The 23,056-nt window shown below is 41.5% G+C and overlaps 1 pseudogene; it reads left to right on the forward strand.

Annotated features, from left to right (window-relative positions):
- The first annotated feature begins 760 nt into the window (after window positions 1-760).
- Window positions 761-1,586, forward strand: LOC148295638 (secreted RxLR effector protein 161 pseudogene; annotated as a pseudogene).
- The last annotated feature ends 21,470 nt before the right edge of the window (window positions 1,587-23,056 follow it).

The following is a 23,056-nucleotide window of genomic DNA, read 5'->3' on the forward strand; positions in this document are numbered from 1 at the left end:
TTGAAGACCCTTCGAACTACAATGAGGTAATGTCAGACATTGACTCACAGAAATGGCTTGGAGCCATGAAATCCGAAATGGATTCTATGTATACCAACCAAGTCTGGACTCTAGTTGATCTGCCTCCTGGTTTTGTACCAATAGGAAATAAATGGATCTTTAAGAGGAAGATAGGCTCAGATGGGAAAATAGAAACCTACAAGGCAAGGCTAGTAGCAAAGGGCTACAAGCAGAGAGAAGGGATTGACTATGAAGAAACCTTCTCTCCTGTCGCTATGACAAAGTCTATTCGGATTTTGCTTGCAATAGCTGCATACCATGATTATGAGATTTGGCAAATGGATGTGAAGACGGCTTTTCTTAAGGGCCACCTTCAGGAAGAACTATACATGGATCAACTTGAAGGCTTCATTTCTACAGCTGATAAGCATAAGGTATGCAAGCTACATAAATCCATTTATAGGTTGAAGCAAGCTTCTAGGAGTTGGAACATCCGCTTTGATGAAGTTGTCAAATCGTTTGACTCCATGCAAAACATGGATGACCAATGTGTGTACAAAAAGGTCAGTGGGAGTTCGGTAGTATTCCTAGTGTTGTATGTGGATGACATACTGATTATTGGAAACGATATAGGAATGCTGTCTTCAGTGAAGCTGTGGCTCACTAAATCATTCTCAATGAAAGATTTAGGAGAGCCATCTTATATACTTGGAATAAAGATTTACCATGATACATCTCAGAGAATAATTGGATTATCTCAATCCTTGTATATAGATAAGGTGCTAAAGAGATTTCATATGGAACAATCTAAGAAAGGGTTACTTCCAGTTAGACATGGACTTCACCTTTCTAAGAACATGTGTCCGAAAACTCCTGAAGAGATACAGCAGATGAGTAAAATCCCTTATGCATCAGCAATAGGGAGTCTCATGTATACCATGGTTTGTACAAGACCAGATATCAGTTATGCTGTTAGTATAACAAGTAGATACCAGTCAAACCCAGGATTAGATCATTGGGGAGCTGTTAAGTGTATCCTTAAATACTTACGAAGGACTAAGGATATGTTCCTTATTTATGGAGGAACATCAGAGTTACGAGTGAAAGCGTTTACTGATTCGGATTTCGTATATGATGTTGATGATCGTAAATCCACATCTGGGTATGTCTTCATTCTGAATGGAGGCGTTTTTAGTTGGAGAAGCTGTAAACAAAGTGTTACTGCTGACTCCACCACTGAAGCTGAGTACATTGCTACCTCAGAAGCGGCAAAGGAAGTTGTTTGGATGAAAAAGTTCATTACCGAACTAAATGTGGTTCCAACCATAATGTCACCAGTACCTTTGTACTGTGACAACAATGGGGCGATAGCTCAACCCAAAGAACCCAAGTCTCATCAGAGATCCAAGCACATTGAAAGAAAATTCCACAAGATTCGAGAACTCATTTCGAATGGTGACGTGTGCATCCTAAAGGTTGCATCAGCAGACAACGTAGCAGATCCACTCACTAAGCCTCTGTCACAGTCACAACTAGATAGACATACAGAGAAAATGGGTATTAGATACATGGCTAAATGGCTCTAGTGCAAGTGGGAGATTGTTAGAAATGTGCCCTAAGAGCCAATACATTTGATGTAATCTCCTTGTTTGTGCCTGATAAATCTCGGCCATGAGCTGGCCGAAGGAGCCCTTTCTCTCGGCCCTGGCACTTGTTTGCAGAGGCTGAAACGCAGCGTTTCGCCAGGGTATTTCGCCTTCTTAAAAATAAAAGAAGAAAATGCTAAGGCATGATCATCTCGGCCTCAAGCATAGGCCGAGGCCGAGGCCGAACAAATTTGCGGCCAAGGCATTAAAAGCAAATCATCACGTGACAGCAGGGTCTCAGGCTTCATTTAATGAAGTAGTGCCTATTTAATGCAGCAAAACCCATTGGCCACAAAGTAGCATTTAATGCATGAGGGAAGGTGGGAAGTGACTGAAGTCAGGATTTGGTGATGAAGATCAGAGTCCTGGAACGACGGCACAGGCGGCATGGTCGCAGCAACCATTGCCAGCGGCGGCAACCATTGCCAGCGGCGGCGACGATTGGGGAGGCTAGAGACAAACGGTTCGGTCAGAAGTGTGGAACATATCAAAAGAAGACAATAAAGCCAAGTATGTTGAAAGTGGATTCTTACCGAGCAAAAGGAGATGCCGCTTGGGCGACGAGGGGCGGACGCCAAAGGCCCACTTGGCACGTCCACAGCAGGTTCTTCGGCGGCCTCGTCGGTTACTTCCTCAGCGGCCTCTTCATTGGCCTCCTCGCTGGCCTCGTCAGCAGCCTCTTCGGCAGTTCCCTCAGCGGCCTCTTCGGTGACTTCCTCGGCGATCTCTTCGGTCGCCCCCTCTGCAGCCTCCTCGGCGGATGGCACCTCTACGGGCGCCATCTCAGCATCTTGCGCCTCAGCCCCTTCGTCGGCAGCGGCCGCCTCCGCAACCGTCGCCCCTACGGCTCCCATTTCCTCGACCACCGTATGGACAGCATCCGTTTCCGTTGTGGACGGCACCTCGACCGTAGCCTCCTCCTCGACTATTACCACGTCCTGAGGAAAGAACCAGATTACCAGAGTGCATAAAAATAAGAAAAATAATGGAAAAATGGGGGTGCCAGGGAGTGGTACTTACGATCGCAGGGGGGGCCTCACTCACAGTCACAGAGGGAGCCTCCTCTTCACTTCTGCCCTCCGGGGAGGTAAAGAGGGTCCTCTTCCTCGGCGGTTGCACGGCCGCCATCTCGGCCGCGGCACTCTGGGCCGGTGCGACCTCAGCACCCGATGCCTCTCGGCTCCTTTTGCGACCCGAGGCTGCGTATACAAAGGAAAGGGACAAGAATGGGATGACCAGAGACAGAAGTGGTTTAGAGAGGCCAATGAAAAATAAATAATAAAAAGGAAAAGAAGCAAAGCCTACCAGCAGCAATGGATGGTCGAGATGTTGGGGAGGCCGGCACGGTCCTATGCGCCAGCGTCTTGCGACCCCCACCACAGGCGTCGCCCTGGGAGCTGGGGCCACGGTTGAGGATGGGGCCGCGGTAGAGGCCACGGCCGCTGATCTGGCGAGGGAAGGGGCCGGTACCCTGGGGGCGACCACGGCCGGGGCACTTGGCCGAGGCGGCCCAACTGATACCTTCTTCATTTTGCTGCCTTTGGGGGTGAGAGGGTCCCAATCTGCATTCGTCAAGGCCGCCCTCACGGCTTCTTCAACAGGCCGAAGAAATCTGGCCGAGATGCACTCTTCATACCAGACCCTTCCATCCTCGTCATACGCATTACAGCGTGACCAAGGCGTCAGAGTCAGGAAGGTCATTCCCTTTTGAAGCTGGAAGGTGATCGCAGCCACGCCGTGCTGCTGGGAGACGTCGGCCCTCCAGGACGATAGCCGGTTCGTTGACAGAGGAAGGAGTGGGGCCGTCTGGATCAGGCCAAACTGCCGCGCCACGAGGTTCGGCAGATACACCTCGGCCCCGACTTTGGACAGGCCGCAGTGGAGGTCGCGTGTGACCAAGAAGGAGCCCCAGATCTCCTTCAGATCGTTCTCCGTCTCAACATCAGGAACGACGGAGAGGTCGTGGGTCAAGAACAGAGGGAACGGCCGAGCAAGGCAAACTCGGAACTGCGTGCCAGTTCTCTCGGCCAGGCTGTAGAAGAATTTGTAGCAGCGGCTCGTTGTCTTGAGGGGCGGCCACCCCCCTCAGTTCTGGGAAGTAGGCTTGCAGCCAGAACTGGAAGGCCCACAGTGGGCCACCGTGCTTCGGCTTCATCCCATCGGTGACGATGTCATGAAGCGTGCGGTATATATGGCCGAGTAGGAACGGGCCGAGCGCCAACCTACCGCCCTGCGCTAGGTAATCGGCCAGGTGGGCGAACTCCAGGGTGACCTTGTTTGCCTGGGTGCAAAACACGAACTTGCACAACCAGTATAGCAAGAACGCAGCATGTTCGACCTCGCCGAGAGGGGCAACGGCGTCGTCTTCATCACTATCTTCTACGCCGAAGTTGCTGTAGAAGCTGGAGTAGTTGAGCATGTTCTTCGCCTTGCTCCCAGCAACTCTCGCAAGAGTAGGCCACGTGGCCTTGAAACTCCCTTCCGCCTCGGGAGCAACGAGGGCGGCGTTCACTTCCACCCCGAGGGGAGACAGGCCGAACAGGGCGGCCATGTCTAGAACGGTCGGCGTCATCATGCCAAACCGAAAATTCATGGTGTTGGTGGCCGACGACTAGAAGCACAGGGCCGCGGCCAAGAGTGACCGTTCCATGACGAGCGGCCGATCAAATAGCTTGATCAAGTGGTAGATGCCTTGATCCTTCCATTGTTGACCGAAGAAATGCTCCATCCTCGGCAGCCATTTCTCCCAGTCTGGGGTAGCAGTTGGCCACTGTTGCTGCGGCCTGAGGACGTTCCAGTCCTGGAAGTCTCCCCCGTCAAAGGCCGAGTGATCCACCAGGTTGTTCTTTAGATGGGCAACGAGTCTCTCTGGCATTCCGCCATTAATGGAGGGGCCGAGAACGCAGGAGTCAGTGGGGACGCCATCATCGTCGGTCCAGGGCGCGATGATGTCAGGAAGGACCGAACCCTGAATATCTCGGCAAATAGCCTCGAATTCAGTTTGGAAGGTTTGGGACCTAACTTCCGCAGAGGTGGAGGTATTGGAGGCCATTAGAGAAGGTTTAAAGTGAGTGTTTTGAAAAGGGGGAATAAGGTCTATGGTTTCTGGGGAAAATCGCGAGCTCACGAGGGGTTCTCTGGTAAACTTGGAGGTGCGAAGGTTTGATGGGTTTTTGAAGTTTGGAGAAATAGGTCTTTGACAAAGCTTGGGCATCTGAAGATTTTGAAAGCGTAAAGAGAAAGCAAGGAAGTCTGGATTTTATATTGGCGCTAGATTTCGAAACGAAAGGGCATGTCTCTCTCGAGAGACGTAACGTTCTGTCAGCACGCTCAACAGGCGCAGCGACGTGTCAAAAGCCCAGAGGCCGTCACTTCCTCTGACAAAGCGAAGCGACGCCCTGGGCAATGATGGCCTACACGACGTGCTTGAGGCATTAAATGCGCGGAATGCGCCGACTGGCCTGCGCATTTAATGCCCCAGTTGTCAATCACTTCAGAAAGGAATGCAAAGGGTCCATCCCTTGGAATCCATTCGGCCCCTACCCATGCCGAGGCCGAAGAATCCAGGGATGTGGGGGCAATGTTTGTGCCTGATAAATCTCGGCCATGTGCTGGCCGAAGGAGCCCTTTCTCTCGGCCCTGGCACTTGTTTGCAGAGGCTGAAACGCAGCGTTTCGCCAGGGTATTTCGCCTTCTTAAAAATAAAAGAAGGAAATGCTAAGGCATGATCATCTCGGCCTCAAGCATAGGCCGAGGCCGAGGCCGAACAAATTTGCGGCCAAGGCATTAAAAGCAAATCATCACGTGACAGCAGGGTCCCAGGCTTCATTTAATGAAGTAGTGCCTGTTTAATGCAGCAAAACCCATTGGCCACAAAGTAGCATTTAATGCATGAGGGAAGGTGGGAAGTGACTGAAGTCAGGATTTGGTGATGAAGATCAGAGTGATTAGACGTGGACATTCTCACAAGAATTCTGACAGCTTGAGATGTTGGTTCACCAGCTATCCAGGCCATAAATGCGTCTCCACGGCCAGAGGTTCAGAACCCACGATCGAGAGCGGCGGCCGAGATTCACCGGGATTTCTGGAGTCTTACCACCATACTTCACGATCCCAAATGTCGATTGGACTGCCCACTTGCGCTAATCAGACTCCACTATGCGTAAATTCAGCCTCGATTACTCATCCAGGGATTCTTCCTATAAATACAAGACTCGAGCTACATTCAAAGGGTTCAAACACCAAAACAAGCCTCCCACGGAGCAACTTATTTTTTCCTGTAATGCACTTTCAATATCTTTACTTGCTTTCCTAGGAGTAGTGTTAGGTTGTAAGCAGAATCCATTCATCAATATATCATACGACCCTTGATTTTCAAGGCGCTGGAGCACCATCCTTGTTTGTTCGTTCATTCACCCCATATATCATACGACCGTCGCTCCCTGAGCAGCGCGCCGGAGCACCGCCCAAAATCCACCACCAACACCATCACTCGACGGCCTTGTAGTTCAGGTCGTGAACCTAACAGCCGAGACCAGTTCCTCTCTCGGCTACAATCGTTTGACCAGGAAGACAGATCAAACAGGCGCAACATTCATCCATCCAATACTCATCAACGCACGGTAAACCGTGCTGGCACGCCCGCGCACAACCGCACCGCACCCAAAAGCAGGAAATCCCGTGTTAACGCACATCCCCTCGGCCCGGAACTCCAGGCCGTGAGATTTGCACGGCAGACACTCCTTAGAATACATTTCGTATATGATAAATAAAGGGCAATATTATTTTGTTATCTTTTATGTCGAGTAAAGAAACAAAAGTCCAAGGTGTACTAAATAAGAGATAAAGTAATCTAAAGAAGTTTAGATTCGGGAGACCTTTAATCTCTAACTGTAGTATCCCAAAATGTTCCTAATCATAGGGTTATCAAATGGGCATTGATAAACCGTCAAGATTGGCACATACTATGTATGCTCAATAATGAGGATGGTTGGTCTCAAACCATTTGTGTAGTTGACACTAATACAAGTATGTGGGTGCTCATTAGTGAATGAGTACACTGAACGCGATCAATTGTAGTTCTCGTATGGAGTATCTATCTATATGTCAAATGAGAACTCATAGTTGTAATAATGCAAATTAGTCCTTAGACCTGAGGCATCATGGTTGTCTTGTGATGCGTTATTGATCTTTGATAGCTCGCAAAGGCAAGTCGTAAAAGATTTTCCTTATGTGTTATTGGGATCTCTTAATTCATCATGGAGGCATGTGAATGTACAATAAGGAATCTCTCTACCTTTGATAAGAAAAGGAGAATGTTTCAAGATATGATTCAGTGAATCTTCGGCCAAAGTACTTGAACATTATTTAGAAAGTGGTTTTTAATTATGTTCTATTGAATCACATGAGGTTAATCATATTAGGGGTTTGACATTATCAATCCGTACCCTAACAATATGATTGGAAACATTGTATAAGAGAAGGACCGTATTGCATTGCAATTCCAACTGAATAGGTTCTTCATCTATTCTAATTAGCTTGGGTAGCCATGATATATTGCTAGATGTCACTCTTGGCTTGTGGAAGTCCTAGGACTGATTGTGATCAATCCAAATAAAGGAAGAATTAAAAGGGGGTTTTAATTCCAGTTGGTTAGAAAGAGTTCTAATGTTTTCCCACTGCTTTGGTAAATTAGAACCTAATGGATCGCACACCTTAAATGGTTAACTTTGAGTAATACAAATGAGAATGAGGAAATCAATTTGATTGATTTGATGTGGATGATTTACTACATGTAAAAATGTATTTGGGCCTCGGTAATAGTTAATGAGAAGCCCAAATGGTTGGGTATCAAGCCCAAGGACTTAAGACATCTAAATATTATGGTTTAAGTGTCATAAGGCCCAAGTTTGGAAGCCCAATGGGGTTTGGCCGAAAATGCTTAAGTAGATGTGTATGGAAATTGTTTCCATAAGCTAATTTACACACAAACACAATCCAACATCAACCAAATGGGTTTGGGAGATCAAAGAGAGACAATTGTGAGTTTTCAAGAGTGAAACACAATCATCTTTCAAAGGGGTTTAGATTGAAACCAATCTTGAGGATCTTGCACTAGCATCCTTGTATTCTCAAGATACTTCTTCTCATCTCAAGGTTCCATTGGTGTGGAGACTTAGAGGCCATATACTTTTGTGGCTCACAAGGAGGAGAAAGATCAAAGAGGAGATCAACAAAGGGAAATCATCAAGAGAAGACCAAACACAAATTGGTTCATATAATTGCTTCAAGGGTAATTATATCTTATCCTTTTCTCTTGTACTTTCACTTTATGAAATCATATCAATGTTCATGGCTTAAGATACTTGGAAGAAGTTTTGTTTTGAATTTAAACAACCACCATATTCTTCCGCTACAATTAATTTGATTAATTTGTATGTTTAATGTTCAAATCAACTTCTTAAAAATGTTTTAAAACCAACACCTCCAAGAGGCCACGTGCTACAGTCGGGCCGAGCAACTAAGCATGGCTCGAACCAGTGTCTCGAGCACGCAAGTCACAGGCGTGGAACCTCCTCGGCATATTCTAGATTCACGTCGGGGGAATCCTCAAAAGAAGGAGCACCGATAGCAGAAAAATGCCAACCGACCAAACAATGTCTCAGAACGCTACTCAAGTTACACTCCCTTGAATACCAATAAGGAGGCCATTCTGGCAATCACCGAGAAAGAATTGCCCGCACCATGCCATGGCTGGAACGAATACATCGGGAAGTGCAATAAGGCTCGGTACTGCAAATACCACCGCACGTACGGACACTCGACCAAAGACTGCTATAAACTGAAAGAAGAGATCAAGACGCTCGTCAGGAGGGGGAAACTCAAAGAGTATGTAGCTCACCCTGACACCGCCACCGACCCTTCCAGAAGATCGACCCAAGCCTCGGTCTCCCGGAGGCTGATAGCCACGATCGGAGGAGGCTCCTTGTTAGGCGGCGACACCAATAGCTCCAAGAAACGATATGCTTGATCGCTCAGATAGGCAGCAGGGCACGCCCTCCCCATTAGACCTGGCAATATCGCACACGAGCCGTTAACACAACACTAATTCGCACAAAAAATTCAGTATTCGGGTTTGAGTTATCGTGCCGTGTTGCTATCGTGTTGACCCATTAAGCTAACGGGTCGTTTCGGTGCCCATTCGTGAATACACGAACCAACCCATTAAGCAGGGATAATTTTGTAATTTTCAATTTCAGAAGAAAAAAAAATTACCTCCTAACCCTAGCATCTCTTCATTCCACGTCGGCTAAGTAGTCCAAGAACGTCTCCTCCTCTCCTCTCCGCAGCTTTCTCTCTCTATCTCTCAAGTCCTCATCTTCTCCTTCTTCTTGCGATCTCTCCTCTCTCTGTCTTTGAACATCTTCCCCTGCCAAATCCTCTCTCAAGGTACAAATGTTTTTCTTAATTTTTTTTGGTAAATTTGTTTGACTTTCAGTTTGGAATTGATATATTTATGTGGACTTTGAGATCAAACAAATAGTTTTGGACTGGTTGCAAATAAACACAATGCTTTCCCCAACCATTAAAGGATTCTCAGAAAGTAATTGTTTAAGGGTAGGATTCTCATAAAGCAATTGTTGAAGAAAAAAAAAACACAATTTCTTGGTATATCTTTTTTGAATTTATTATTTACAGGCTTTGATATTGGTTCCTTTTTTTCAAAAGACCAAAAATTTGTCTTGCCTATTTTATTTTTGCATTTTATTGATGTTTCTGTGAGTTTGGACTTCTCAAACTACCTGATATTGGTTCTCATATTAGTTGTGTTCGTTCTATTGTTGTGTCTAATAATATCTATATCTCTTTGTTTTTATTTTTGAAGGGGATGGATGATGTTACAGAAAATAGCACTGCCAATGCTATTGATATTAATGATGAGCAGTCAGTTGACGTTTCAATGGGTATTGATGCAGCAAATACTGAAAATATAGAAGAGAAAGAAGAGTTAAGCCCTATAAAGAAAAAGGTTAGAGCCAATGTGGGTAAGCGTAGACTAAGATCTCCTGCTTGGTGGCAAATGGAGTATTTTCATTATCCGATACTTTCAAATCTAGCTCATGATGTGTTAACAATTCCTATTTCTACGGTTGCATCGAATCCGCTTTTAGTATTGGTGGTAAAGTACTAGATCAATACCGTAGTTCATTATTGCCTGAAATTGTTCAAACTTTGGTGTGTACTTGAGATTGGCTTTTTGGCAAGGGAGTTAAATTTTATATAACTTAAAACTAATGTTTTATTTTCTGTTTTTTTCATTATGTGAATGTTTTTTTGTAACTTTTTAGTTTTCGATGCTTAGCTATGGAGGAAGAAAGTGCTATTGTGGAAAGCCTTACTGAAGATATCTTCAAACTTACTTGTCAAGATACTAGATCAGGACAAAGCTCCAATAGTATTTCTCTTGAAGATTGATGAGAGGTATTGAAGAGTAATTGATATTTTATCAATATAATATTTCTCAATAATTGTATACTTTTCTCATAGTTGTCTATGATTTTTTTTTTCTTCCTGAAAAATTGCAATTTGTGAAATGTTGAAGTTTGGATCATCTTCATGGATGTTTTATTTTAATGAGGATCTTCATGGATGTTACTTCATATTTGTTTTGCATTTTCCTTTTGTTATCATGGATGTTGAAGTTTGGATTAAATTCAAGAATTTTAGCTTTTGTTGGAATGATATTGATTTTTTTGGGCATGTACTGTTTGCATTTAAAATTTGTTCAAAAATATAGGTTTATAATAAAAATTTATTTTCTTAACGAGTGAAACGGGTCGTGTCGTGTGATTCGCAAATGTAACTAGTCGTGTTCGTGTTTCATTTTTTCCACCCGTTTTCTTATCGTGTCGTGTCGTGTCAACCCGTTAAGAAAACCAGGTTGACACAAACACTACAAACACGACACGAATGCCAAGTCAACTCTTCATCGGTGATACTACCCAACCTTGCAAGCGGGCTAGTATGGATGACGAGGAGCCCATTTTTTTAGCCCAGATGACGAGCATGCCTCGCAACCTCACAACAACCCACTGGTTATCTCCGTTGGTATCGCGAATTGTGATGTAAACCGAGTCCTCATCGACGAAGGAAGTTCCTCCAATATCATCTTCACGCTCGTATTCGATCAACTTGGGATAAACCGAGCACTCCTTGACAAAAGAACACCCCCGCTGTATGCTTTCGAAGGAACTCGAGTGCAACCCCTTAGCAATATCCATCTTGCCCTTACCACAGGAGAATGTCCTTGCTAAGTGACCATCGTTGCCAACTTTGTCGTTGTGGATTGTCTAACCGCTTACAATGTGATTTTGGGCCGACCCGCACTCACAGAGCTCGATGTCACCATCAGCTACCGCAATCTCATGCTGAAATTCAGAACGCCCCACGGGATATGGACTGTCTAGAGGGACCAGGTCTTGCGACGGAACTACTACATCACGGCTATGAGGCTGAAAAATGCCCCTTGCAATGCTGTCGTTACCAACGTCAGTCGCCCAGTGGCCCAGCCTTGCCCTTCTTCGAGTAATTACCAACCTCATATTTGCGATCGGCCTTTCACGATCACAACCGGCATAGCACAACAGGACACACCCCGTGTCCTTCTTAAAGGAAAAAGCCCAGTTAATATCTTTTTCTTCCCAACAGTTTCCCACCTCAGTCTAGAAGCCAGAGCACTCGCCCCCTACCACCGTGACTTACATGCTTTCGACGGCGCGAGAGTGCTCACCCTTGGCAGTATCGACCTCCATATCTCAATAGGGATGTTCCCAACACAGTCCGGAGCACTGGCACACTTTGTAGTGGTCGATCACTCGAGCCCGTACTTCGCCATTTTTGGTCGACCCCTCTTAAGGACTTTTCGCATAACATTGCACTATCGCTCGTTAACGCTGCGCCTCCCGACCTCCCAAGGGGTAGTGACAATCTTTGGCAACCGAACCGAGAGTAGCACCAACGGAGTCTATGCCGTCTCCACGGAATGCCAGCTGACTGCCCCCATGGACGACCCCCAGGATGAGTATCCCCGACCCCAACCCTTGGAAGACCTTGAGTCAGTGGTCATTTCTGAAAGGTATTCGGAATGGAGCTAGCAGAGAGGGAGAGCCTCATCACCTTTCTACGCAACAACACGAACAACTTCACATGGTCTCATGTCAAAGTACCTGGCATCGACCCCTGGATTATAACTCATCTCTTAGGGATCGACCCCGAGGCTCAACCTATCCGACAGAAGCGTCGACCCTATGACAACGCCTGGTACTCTGCCATGAAGGAAAACTCCAAAAGCTCAGAGAGGTCGGCTTTATCCGTGAGGTGGATTATCCAAAGGGGGTATCAAACTTCGCCATGGTCAGGAAGACACCCGAGAAATAGAGGATGTGTGTGGACTTCACAAATCTTAACAAAGAATTTCCCAAAGACAGTTTTCCCCTCCCCAGAAATGACTAACTAGTCGATGCCATTGCGGGCTTTGCCCTCCTCAACTTCCTAGACGCCTACTCTAGGTACAAAGAGATCCACATGGACCCCGCCAACGAAGAAGACACCTCGTTCATCATCGACCGGGGGCTCTACTGTTACAAAGTTATGCCTTTCTGGCTTAAAAATGTAGGTGCCACATACTAGCGACTTATGAATAGGATGTTCGCCAAATACCTTAGTCAGTCCATCGAGGTATATGTGGATGCTTATCAAAAGTCTTACCATCGACCAGCATGTTGATCGCCTCGCCGAGATGTTTGCAGTTCTCTAGCAATACAAAATGCAGTTGAACCCCGCCAAATGTGTGTTTGGAGTCGAGTTAGGGAAATTCCTATGATTCATGGTTAGACAGTGACGAATCGAGGCCAACCCCGAAAAAATCCGAGCATTGGTTGAAATGGTTCCCCCTAAGAACAAAAAGGAAATACAAAGTCTCACCGGCCGTGTGGCCACCCTCAACCACTTCATCTCGCAATCCACCGACCGATGCCTACCATTCTTGAAAGCCATATGGGGGGCGCAAAGGCACATCAACTGGACAGAGAAATGCAATGACACCTTCCGAAGCATGAAAATGCACATGAGGGCCACTCCCATCCTCTCTAAACCGGAGCCTGGCGAGACCCTGTACGATTATTTATCTGTATTTGAAAATAGCACAGCATGTATTTGAAAATATGACCGTTGGTTAGCTTCAAAATGCCACGTGGGCCAGCTTGTTGCACAAACTGCTGGCAGATAGCAAAATGCACATGGGGCCCATCAATTTTTGGTGTTCACTTGGGCTTCCAACCAGAAAAACAAAAAAGAAAAAACAGATTTCGAGCCCACAAAAATTATAAGTCCAGGCAATACTTAGGGTGGAATTCCACCCAAGATTTGAGATTTCTCAAATTTCCACCCCCCAAAATACATGGGTTGGAGAAGTTTTTAGGACTCAAAACCTATAATTTGGGTTTCCACCCATTGGGTTGGAGATGGCCTTAGGGAATCTTGAAAGGAGAACACTATACAAGGAATACACTGAGAGAACCTTGTCCCTTATCTTTGTCCTTATCCCGACTCTCTTCAAATTTCTCATCTCTAATAATTGCGTTAAATACTTATATTTTTATAGGTTAGCCACGGGAATATCTGTGGGTACAACAGAATTGATAGATGTCACTATATCTAATGCATTGAGCAAAGATCACTAGTTGGTAACATTACAATTATATGATGATCGCATTTTTATTTTTTTTCGTTTCATGATCTCTTGACGTTTCATCTTGTTGTTGTTACCATTTTGGAAAAAAGTTGTGGTTGCAGCTTGATTCTCGATTGCTTTAAGCTGTATTATTCAGCGGAGGGTGAAGATGGCAAGATGGAGAGGTATGTTATAATACCATTCTGATGAGCCTAGAGATTCAGTCTCTCTTGCACTGCATGAACATAGTGAGGGCAACACCCCATTCATTTTTGTTATGAATATGGCTCCGATATTGTCGATTTCTTTGCTAAACCAAGACATAATGTTGAAAAAATAACAATCAGTGACTATTTAAAATCATTATATATTAACAATATATATATATATATACATATATATACATATATATATATATATATAAACCAATGAAATTGTATTTATAACCAACTGTAATTCAAAATACAGTAAACAAATAACAAATTAAACTAACTTAGATTCGAGATAGAGGCTTGCAGATTTGATGAAATGTCCTAAAGACATAAATCTGAAAGTGCCCCAAGGCCCAAGGCCCATCTTTTTGACAATTAAATATTATATATTATTTATATAATATTCAAAGCCCAAATCGATTTTGAAGCCCAACTGGCTTCCACTTGGCCCACTTCCATTTACCAAGAGTGGGAGTCCCACACTTATAAAGACCTCACTATTTCTTCTTTCTACCAATATGGGAAAAATATCCTTGAATTTCATTCAAACTTCCAACACATAATACCTGAACCAAACCTTGTTTAACCTAGCCTTGTGTTTGTTTACTGATATTGTTCTTGTGTTTGCAGGTTCGACAAACTCAGATGGCACAGTACAATTACATTTTGGTTGTCGGTCTGGAGGAAGTTTAAAATGGATAGGTCCAATTTTTTTTCCCTAATTTTCTAATTTTATCTAAGAGAGAGAGAGAGAGAGAGAGAGAGAGAGAGAGAGAGAGCATGGTTCTTTGTTGTAAGTTAAAGTCAGTTGTGAAGTCTTCTAGTGGGAAGTTAATCTTTGATCCTCTAATGGTTTCAGGTTAGCACGCGTAAGGGTTAGAGATAAGGCCGATGTCACAGTCATGAGCATGGAGGACCTACTCCAACACTTCAAGGACATAGTTTAAGTTGAAGCTTTCCATTAGGATTTCATTTTATGTTTTGTTTTCGCATCGTATGCTAAAGTAGTCTCCTAGCTTTGTTTCTGAAGCTCTAAACATTTCCCCTCAAACTTTCAATTGAATCAAAGTCGCCCTTTCCGTCTCAACCTCCACTTGCATTTGAAGGGGCGGATCCGCATTGGGGCAAGGGGCTTGAACCCCCTTAGAGCAAGTCCACCGCATGGGTGTAGCCCAGGAAGGAAGCTCCAGCCGGCAAGACCCAGCCCGGGCAAGAAGTAGGACCCATGAGCCCGAGCAAGCCCATGGGGAGATCTGGCCCATCGTATTGCCTTTGGGCAGATGACGTCAGTGCTGACGCTAGCATTGCGTCAGTGTTGCTTGAAACCAATGGCTACAAGCCACGTGGCTTCTCCTGGAGGCTCAGATCCGAAAATCACCTCCAATGCCCATTTTTTGGCTAAAATAAATCTTAAAAATTTGTAAAAAATATCTAAAATTTCTTTAAAAATTTCCTATAAATACCTACTGATATTATTCACTTTCCACACCAAATCTTCATACAAATTCTTCTCCTTCCAATATTTTTCACTTTCCACACCAAATTTTCTACTACTAAATTCCATTTGTGTAAATTACAAATGGCCTTTTCCATCGAAGCAGGAGGCCAGTGGACAAACATTCGAAGCGGTCAAAATCTTGGTGATGAGGTAAAAAAAAATTAATTGCTGTTTTATTCAATTTAATGTCTTTTTTTGTTGATATTTTCTTGCATTTCCAATTTCATTTTTCAATAGATTATTCAAGGCAAAACAAAAAAGAGGAAAACCATTACACATGGCTCCTCAAGTGAACAATGCCCACAGTCGGCTCCCGTGGTGCGTTCCGTGTCGAAAATAATGGCACTATTACGTCCTCAAAAGGAAAATACTCCCCCACATCGTGATCCGGTGGAATTGACTCCGCCAATGATTGAGTCGTCCTTGTACTCGATTGTGTCGGACTATGAGGACCGAGAGTATTTTCAATTGTATGATGAGTGAGATATGAATTTTATAATAAATATGGACATGTGGCAACCGAAAATCTTATCCAAAAATTTTATCTGAAATTTGAGATGTGAATTTTATAATAAATATGGACACGTGGCAACAAAAAAATTTATCCGCAAATTTTATCTGAAATTTGAGATGAGAATTTTATAATAAATAGTGACACGTGGAAACCGAAAATCTTATCAATATTAATCGCTTAAATATAAAAAAATAGAAAATAAATTAAAGTGAATAGTAATTGCCATTGCCCTTACCCTTGCCCATAGGGGTGGAAACAAAATTGCAAGGGCTGCCACTATTCATGTGAATAGTGACAGCCTTGCCTTGCCCTTGCCTATAGGGGTGAAAAAGTGCTCTTAGAGCATTCCTATCCTTTTTTTTTATGCTTTAATTAATTAATAAAGATTGTCGTATATCTCTAGCTTTTGTATGCTTTAATTAAGTATTAAAGAATGTTTTGGTTAATTAGTTTAGTTTTTGTGTTAGTTTTTATTTTTTGTTATTAAATTTAGCTAGTCTTGTTTTTTTTTTTTTTGGTCGAGAACTAGTCTAGTTTTTGTGTTAATTTTTTCCACTTTTTTCGCCAAGTAATTATTGGAGTTTTTCACATATTTTTGCCCTGTAGCTGCAACATTTATAAATTTTCTTAGTAGGGTGATAAATTTAAAGTTGCTTACTTTAGGCATTGAATCTTTGTAAGATTGGTTAATAATAATATGGTCTTAAATATTTGTAGATTGGTTAATAATAATATGGTGCATTTTAGATTTGTCTAAAAAAATTTATGAGCTTTTATACGTGGACCCCAAAGAGGAAATTCCTGAAACCCCCAACAACCATTGATCTTGAATTTTATGTGTTTTGTAATATAAGAAACAATTTGGGTTTTTAATGGAAGTTAGTTCGTGAGTTAATTGGTCTAAAAGAAAATAAAATATAAAGGTAAATCCAGCAGCTCAGCAATGTAATGTCAAAAAAAAAAAAAAAAAAAAAAACAGCTCAGCAATGAATGTTGATGAAGCAAAAATGGAGGAGAAAATAGGAAATTATTGAAACTGAAGTTCTACTTGCAATCCATATCATCTTAGAAGAAAGAGTCTTTAGCTAGCTTGTGAGGAATTGCGCATGATTTTATACTAAAATTGTCTTTCTTTTTGTTTTGAGGAAACCGTTCTTCGGATATTTTTTTTAAGGGTCTTTTCTATTGAGACGAAGTATACTAAACTCACACACTATATGAATGTCATGACCAGGGCCGTCCCTAAGATTTTGAGGGCCCTGTGCGAAACTTAAAATGGGACCTCACATAATTTAATATGAAAATACTATAAAAATTTGCCATAACTTAATGTCATAAACAATTTTTGTATAACTAAAAGTCACCATCAATAAATATGTAATGACAATCAGAAATCAAATTCATAAAAATTTAAATGTTTCCATTTGATAAAGTTAAATGCTTGGTACAAAAATAAGCTCCTTGTGCCCCTATAAGGTCTCTTGTTGCCTCCAATACGCAATCTGTGTTTAATAGGAAAAAAAAATTGGCAATCACAAATTAAAGAGCAGTTGCACACAAATGTCATTAACAAATTAGATTATATTGCATTAAACACAAAAGCAACAACAAAACATACCTGACTATCCAAAAATCATTCACATTGTATTTGTTGTCTTATTTGAAGAATTAAAACTATTACGAGAGCTTTTCCCCCAAAAGAAAAAAAAAACCAAAGAGAGATTGATGAATAATGACAATTACTTACCAGAAAATCAGAGTTTAAGAGAAAGAAGAAGCCATGAAGTTTTTTTCATTTCGTTTTGAATGAAGAAAGTACTTATTTTGGAGGAGAAAACCTTTTTTATTTTATTTTTAAGAACGATAGTTTGGGGGATATGTGTACTCCTCCTGTTAAAAGGCTTTCTGTTTTTTTTTTTTTTTAAATTTATAATTATGTAAAGTTTGAATGCAAAAATAATATTAAAAAAAGGCAATAGATCGACCTCAGGTTGAATTGAATTCTGGCACTTTGGTTAAATAGATATGTGCTCCAGCCAACTCCCCTAGACACGCTATTGTACAATTATCCAGACGCTATACTATATATACGATTCTTATAATATTAATATATATATATATATAATATAATATAATATAAAGAAATTTTTTTTCTGGGCCCTATGCGGTGACGCCACTTCCACCACCTCAGGACCGCCCCTAATTATCTTGTCTTTTATCTTTTTGTTAGCTATGCAACACTGAAAGCTTTTTTGTTATGGATAATCTACTTAGAATGGCATGGCAGCTGAGGCTCTTCAAAGAGTGAGAGGAAAGAGGATGGCTTTTTCAAGTTGGTTAATTAATGGAGCATATGTCGAATACTTGGCTGGAAGAATATATGTTGGCTGAAAGAATGTCCTTTTGAAAGTTAGCTGTGAGGATGGCCAAAAATTAATAGTTAAATATTAAATTGGTTGATTAAGGGAGCATATGTCGAATACTTGGCTTGTAACAACCCGGTCCTAAATTAATAGTTAAATATTAAATTATTCCGGAAAAAGACAATTTTACCCCGGGAATGATTATATAAATAAAATAAGAGGAAATAAGTTTAAATGAGGAAATAAATTGAGATAAAATAAAATGATTTGAATTAATTAAGATTTTTGAAAATTAAAATATTATTTAATATTAAAAGGGGCAAAAGGTCATTTTAAGTTCGGGAAGTAATTTGGAAATTTTTAATGGGACCATTGCGTAGAGCACGTCAAGACGAGTCCGTAGACACGTAGTGGGCTCAAATCCAAGTTGTAACGAGAGAGTTACGATTAAAATGCAATGAGGGGCAAAATGGTAATTTCGAAAATCATATTTTTTTTTAAAAAACAAACTCTCTCTCTCTCTCTCTCTCTCTCTCTCTCTCTCTCTCTCTAGCCGGTTGTCCAAGTCGCCATAACCGCCGCCACCTTGCGTCACCGGCCACCAGACAGGTCGGGTCAGAGCCGCCGCCACCCCAGCCGTCCTTCTTGACCAACCCTGCCGCCAGCAGCTGAAAAATCCCACTGGAAACAGCAGCAAAAATAGCCGAATTTTGGAAATTTTTGCATCGCCGGTTTCTCCCTCTTCCGGCCACCAATCCGGTCGTGTGAGGTATGCTTTTCCACCTATTTTCCATGCTTTAGCTGATAGTTTGGTAGGATTTGAGAAATTTCTAGCCTAGGTGGGTTGATTTTGGATTCAAAGTTCTGCCCGTTTTGAGATCATGATTCCGGCCACTTTTTGGCCCTAGTCCAAGAACAAAAGTGGTTCCAAATTAGGTGTTTTACCTAGGGTAGGAGTATGGGCTAGCGGTTTGGAGAATTTCCGGTTGCCAAAATTTACTATGCACACCCATGCACTGCCGGCGCGTGGGCCAGGTATCGTGGACCACTTCTAGCCCTAGAATGATCCTTGTGTCCTCACGAGGGTGTAGGAACTTACGGATTTCAATTTGGACAACGTTTGAACCCCGAACGGATCTCGCCTATTGTGTGATTTCCGGGTTCAATATGTTTAGACTGTTGGATCGTAGTCAAACTGAAATATGTTGATCTAGGTAATTCCAGGATCGTGTGGGATTTGACGGATCGTGAATCGGAGTCTCGAATAGTCCGAAAATGCCAACCCTAGGGCGAGGGTTACGAAAATAGTTCGTTCATCCGATCATGCAATCGTGAGAAATCCGACCCTCCAATTGAGACCAAACTCTCGGGACATGTGTCCTAAGTATATTGGAACCTCTAGGAACTCTCATATCGGAATTTTGAGGTTGTGGACTCCATGGGGTCCCAGGTTGACTTTTTGGGGCTTTAGCACTTTTGAGTCCCGAGGCAATTTTAAACCATTCTTAACTTTGGAAAAGCTTAGGTGGACATAGGAATGACATTAAACTCGATGCACGTACATCTAGGAACCCAGGGCCAGGGTTTCAAATTAATTAATGTTGATGAGCTATATTGAATGGGTGTCAACTTTTAGGAAGTGCATGTATGTGCGTGGGTTCATTTGCTTAATCACGGCAGTTATTAATGAATATATATATATATATATATATGATTTTGGAATGAGTATGCATAGTTGGAGATGATGGAATCTTCAGAAGTAGTGACTGCATATTTAATTATTTAGTTATCTGTTATTTAATTATATTGTTATTTGTAGTTAGTGAGACTATAAAAATAGTATTGATGTGGTTTGTTAATTAGAGTTCGAGGTGATTAGCAAACTAGTTAAATGTTTATATGCATACACTCAGTAGCTGAAAATGATGAGTCATGGCCCTTGGTCTTTATCAGAATATGGCATATATGTTTTAATGTATAATTGAGAATCAAATTGTTGAAAGTTGATATTAAGGGCGGGATATGGATTGTGAAATAAAGGTCTATTGATATAAGTTTGGAATATGATTTTCAAACCCACCACAATGGTACCCCCTAGTTGCTGGAAACAATGTCATTTATAAATAATGCCCTACGTGTTTCGAGGACCCCTGAACCGTGTGGTGCGAGGATTGCGGCTCAGATAGAAGTGGTATCTCCGAGGCCTGCGAGGATTGCGGCTCAGGTTGACTTGGTGTCACCGAGGCCTGCAAGGAATGCGGCTCGGATTAACCTTGTGTTATCGAGGCCTGCGAGGATGTAATTGACGGATTAATAACGAAATTGACGAAATATGAATGGGGGTATGCCTAGGTGGAGAGAACTTAAGTTTTGAGATGCTTTTAAATTAAAAAGGAGAATTTATACAATTACCGTTATTTTCTTAAGCGACAAAGTTGTTTTACAAGTGAAATATGAATATATATGTATAGATATATAGATATAGATTCTAATTAAGTTGTGATATATATATATATATATATATATATATATATATATATATATATATATATATATATATATATGAACCTTATGTGAGTTTTGAAACAAGGATAAAAGCGTCTTCGAAGCTTGTCGGTTTTATTTTTATTTACATTTCTATTTTTGCTTCATTCTATATTTTTGTCTTTATCTTTTATTATTACGTTGTATATATAATTTAAGCCAATGACATATAAAATATATATAAATTGATTTATGAACTAGAGGAAGTCAATAAGTGATTTACATATGTTTGAATATGAACTATGTCAAGGAATGCAGATCAGGCCGACTAAACGTCTCCTGAATCCTGCGAGAATTGCGGCTCGGGCGACCTTGTGTTACCAGGACCTGCAAGAGCGTGTCACAAACTTATACACGAGGAATTAACGGATAATGATAGACACACCCAGGTGGAAGAGGAATGTTTGTTTTACAATGCTTTAAACTGGTGTGAAGACTTATGCAAACGTATGAATGGATATATAAAAATATGTGAACATGTTCGGTTTCTATATAAGTATAACAATGCAATATATAAAGGGGAAGAACTATGTGTGGCTTGATCCCTGGGTAAGGGTACATAGGCAACCTGGAATTCTAGGTGCAGCCACAAGGATAATTGATTGAAAGGTAGTCCAGTTAAGTTATTTGAAATCTAATACCATTCTGAGAATGTTTTAAGAATTAGAATTGAGTTTGTTAACAAAATGATATGATGCTTGATTTTCTTGGACATAATTTTATGCATGCTGGCAAATGGGTTATATTTATATATGTATGCTTGTTTTACAAGTGGAAATTTTGGGAAATGTTCAATTTACAAAGGGGGACTCCGTCGAATTTTCGGCAGAAGTCGTACTTGAATTTATTTGGATTTTGTTCGGAAGGGCAATTTAGTCAATTGTGTCTGGCACCCGCCATTTGTCGAATCCCAAAGTGGAATTTGGGTCGAGTCCTATCATAGCTGGAAGAATATATGTTGGCTGAAAGAATGTCCTTTTAAAAGTTAGCTGAGAGGATGGCCAAATAATTAGCTGAAACCAAGTCAAGGTCTTGGCTTCCCATGTCGGTGAGTTGGCTAGAGAATAAAAGTCTTGGCTGAAGAGATGGTTTTGGGCATGGGAGGACCCACGTGGGTTTACCTTGGTATTCTCAAACTTGGGTCAACTTGGCATGGGTGTTAAAATGGCTGTGAGCAATATATATTGCATATTATATCTTATATATGTGTGTAATTATATAATAAATTAAAGGCCTATGGCCTGGGAGGTTGGGGACAAGAATTAAGGGGCCGTTTGGTTCATGGGAAAGGAGGCATAGGAATGGGAATTCAATTGCTTTCCCATGTTTGGTAAGTCCGGGAATGGGAAACGGATTCCTGGCACATGGGAAAGTAGGGGGGAAAGTGATGCCCCCCTCTTAACTTGGGTTTTGCTTTCCCTCCTCATGGGAAAGTTTGGGAAAATATGCCAACATTCAATGCACAATTTTCATGACTATTTTGTCCCTATGAACAATTTATAATTACAACGTATCATTAAATGCATTCTTTTTTTCTTTGATTTAATATGGGTATAATTGGAAAATTATACAAATTTTTTTTTCCATTCCTACTCAAAACAAACATGGGAAAGGAAACAAAGTGAAATCTCCCGATTACTTTCCCAACATTAACAAACGTGGGAAAGGAATCTTTCATTCCCATTCCTTGGAAAATGACATGGGAATTGATTTCCCCTCAAATCCATTCCGTGAACCAAACGGGGCCTAAAGGCCAAACAAAGTGGCCTACGAACTCTCTTTCTCTATCGAAATATATAAATGTATAAATAGTCATTCATGGTCCTCAAGGTTAGTATGTGTGATCACAAATGGTCCCTGCCATTAGGTTCCATCAAAAACTCTGTTAATTTGCTGACGTGACATATATATATCACAAAACATCCCTAAGGTTCACACACCTATCACAAATGGTCCCTGCGAAATTTTTTAATTTAAAATTCATAAAATTTTGGTTTTCTTTTTAAATTTTATGAATTTTAAATGCACGTGACATATATTATTAGATATGCGTGGGCTCCACATATATACCACATCAACAAACTAATAGAGTTTTTTTTTAAATAATTTAAAATTCATAAAACTTAAAAATGAAAAAAAATCAAGTGTTTAGGGTTCATAAATGGTCCGCAAGGTTAAAATCTTCTATAAATGGTTTTTTCAATTTTAAATTTTATGAATTTTAAATTATTTTAAAAAAAAAAAAACTTCATTAGTTTGTTGATGTGGCATATATGTGGAGCTCACACCTTCAAAAATATAGTTTCACATGTATTTAAAATACAATATATATTTTTTTTAAATTTGAAAAAGAAAACCAAAATTTTATGAATTTTAAATTAAAAAATTAAAAAATTTCGCAAAGACCATTTGTGATAGGTGCGTGAACTTGAGGAATGTTTTGTGATATATATTATGCCATATCAGCAAACTAATAGAGTTTTTGACATAACCTAACGGCATGAACCATTTGTGATCACATATACTAACCTTGAGGACCACAAATGAC

Source organism: Prunus avium, chromosome 3, assembly GCF_965620075.1.
Source record: "Prunus avium chromosome 3, drPruAviu1.hap1.1, whole genome shotgun sequence".
Taxonomy (NCBI): Eukaryota; Viridiplantae; Streptophyta; class Magnoliopsida; order Rosales; family Rosaceae; genus Prunus; species Prunus avium.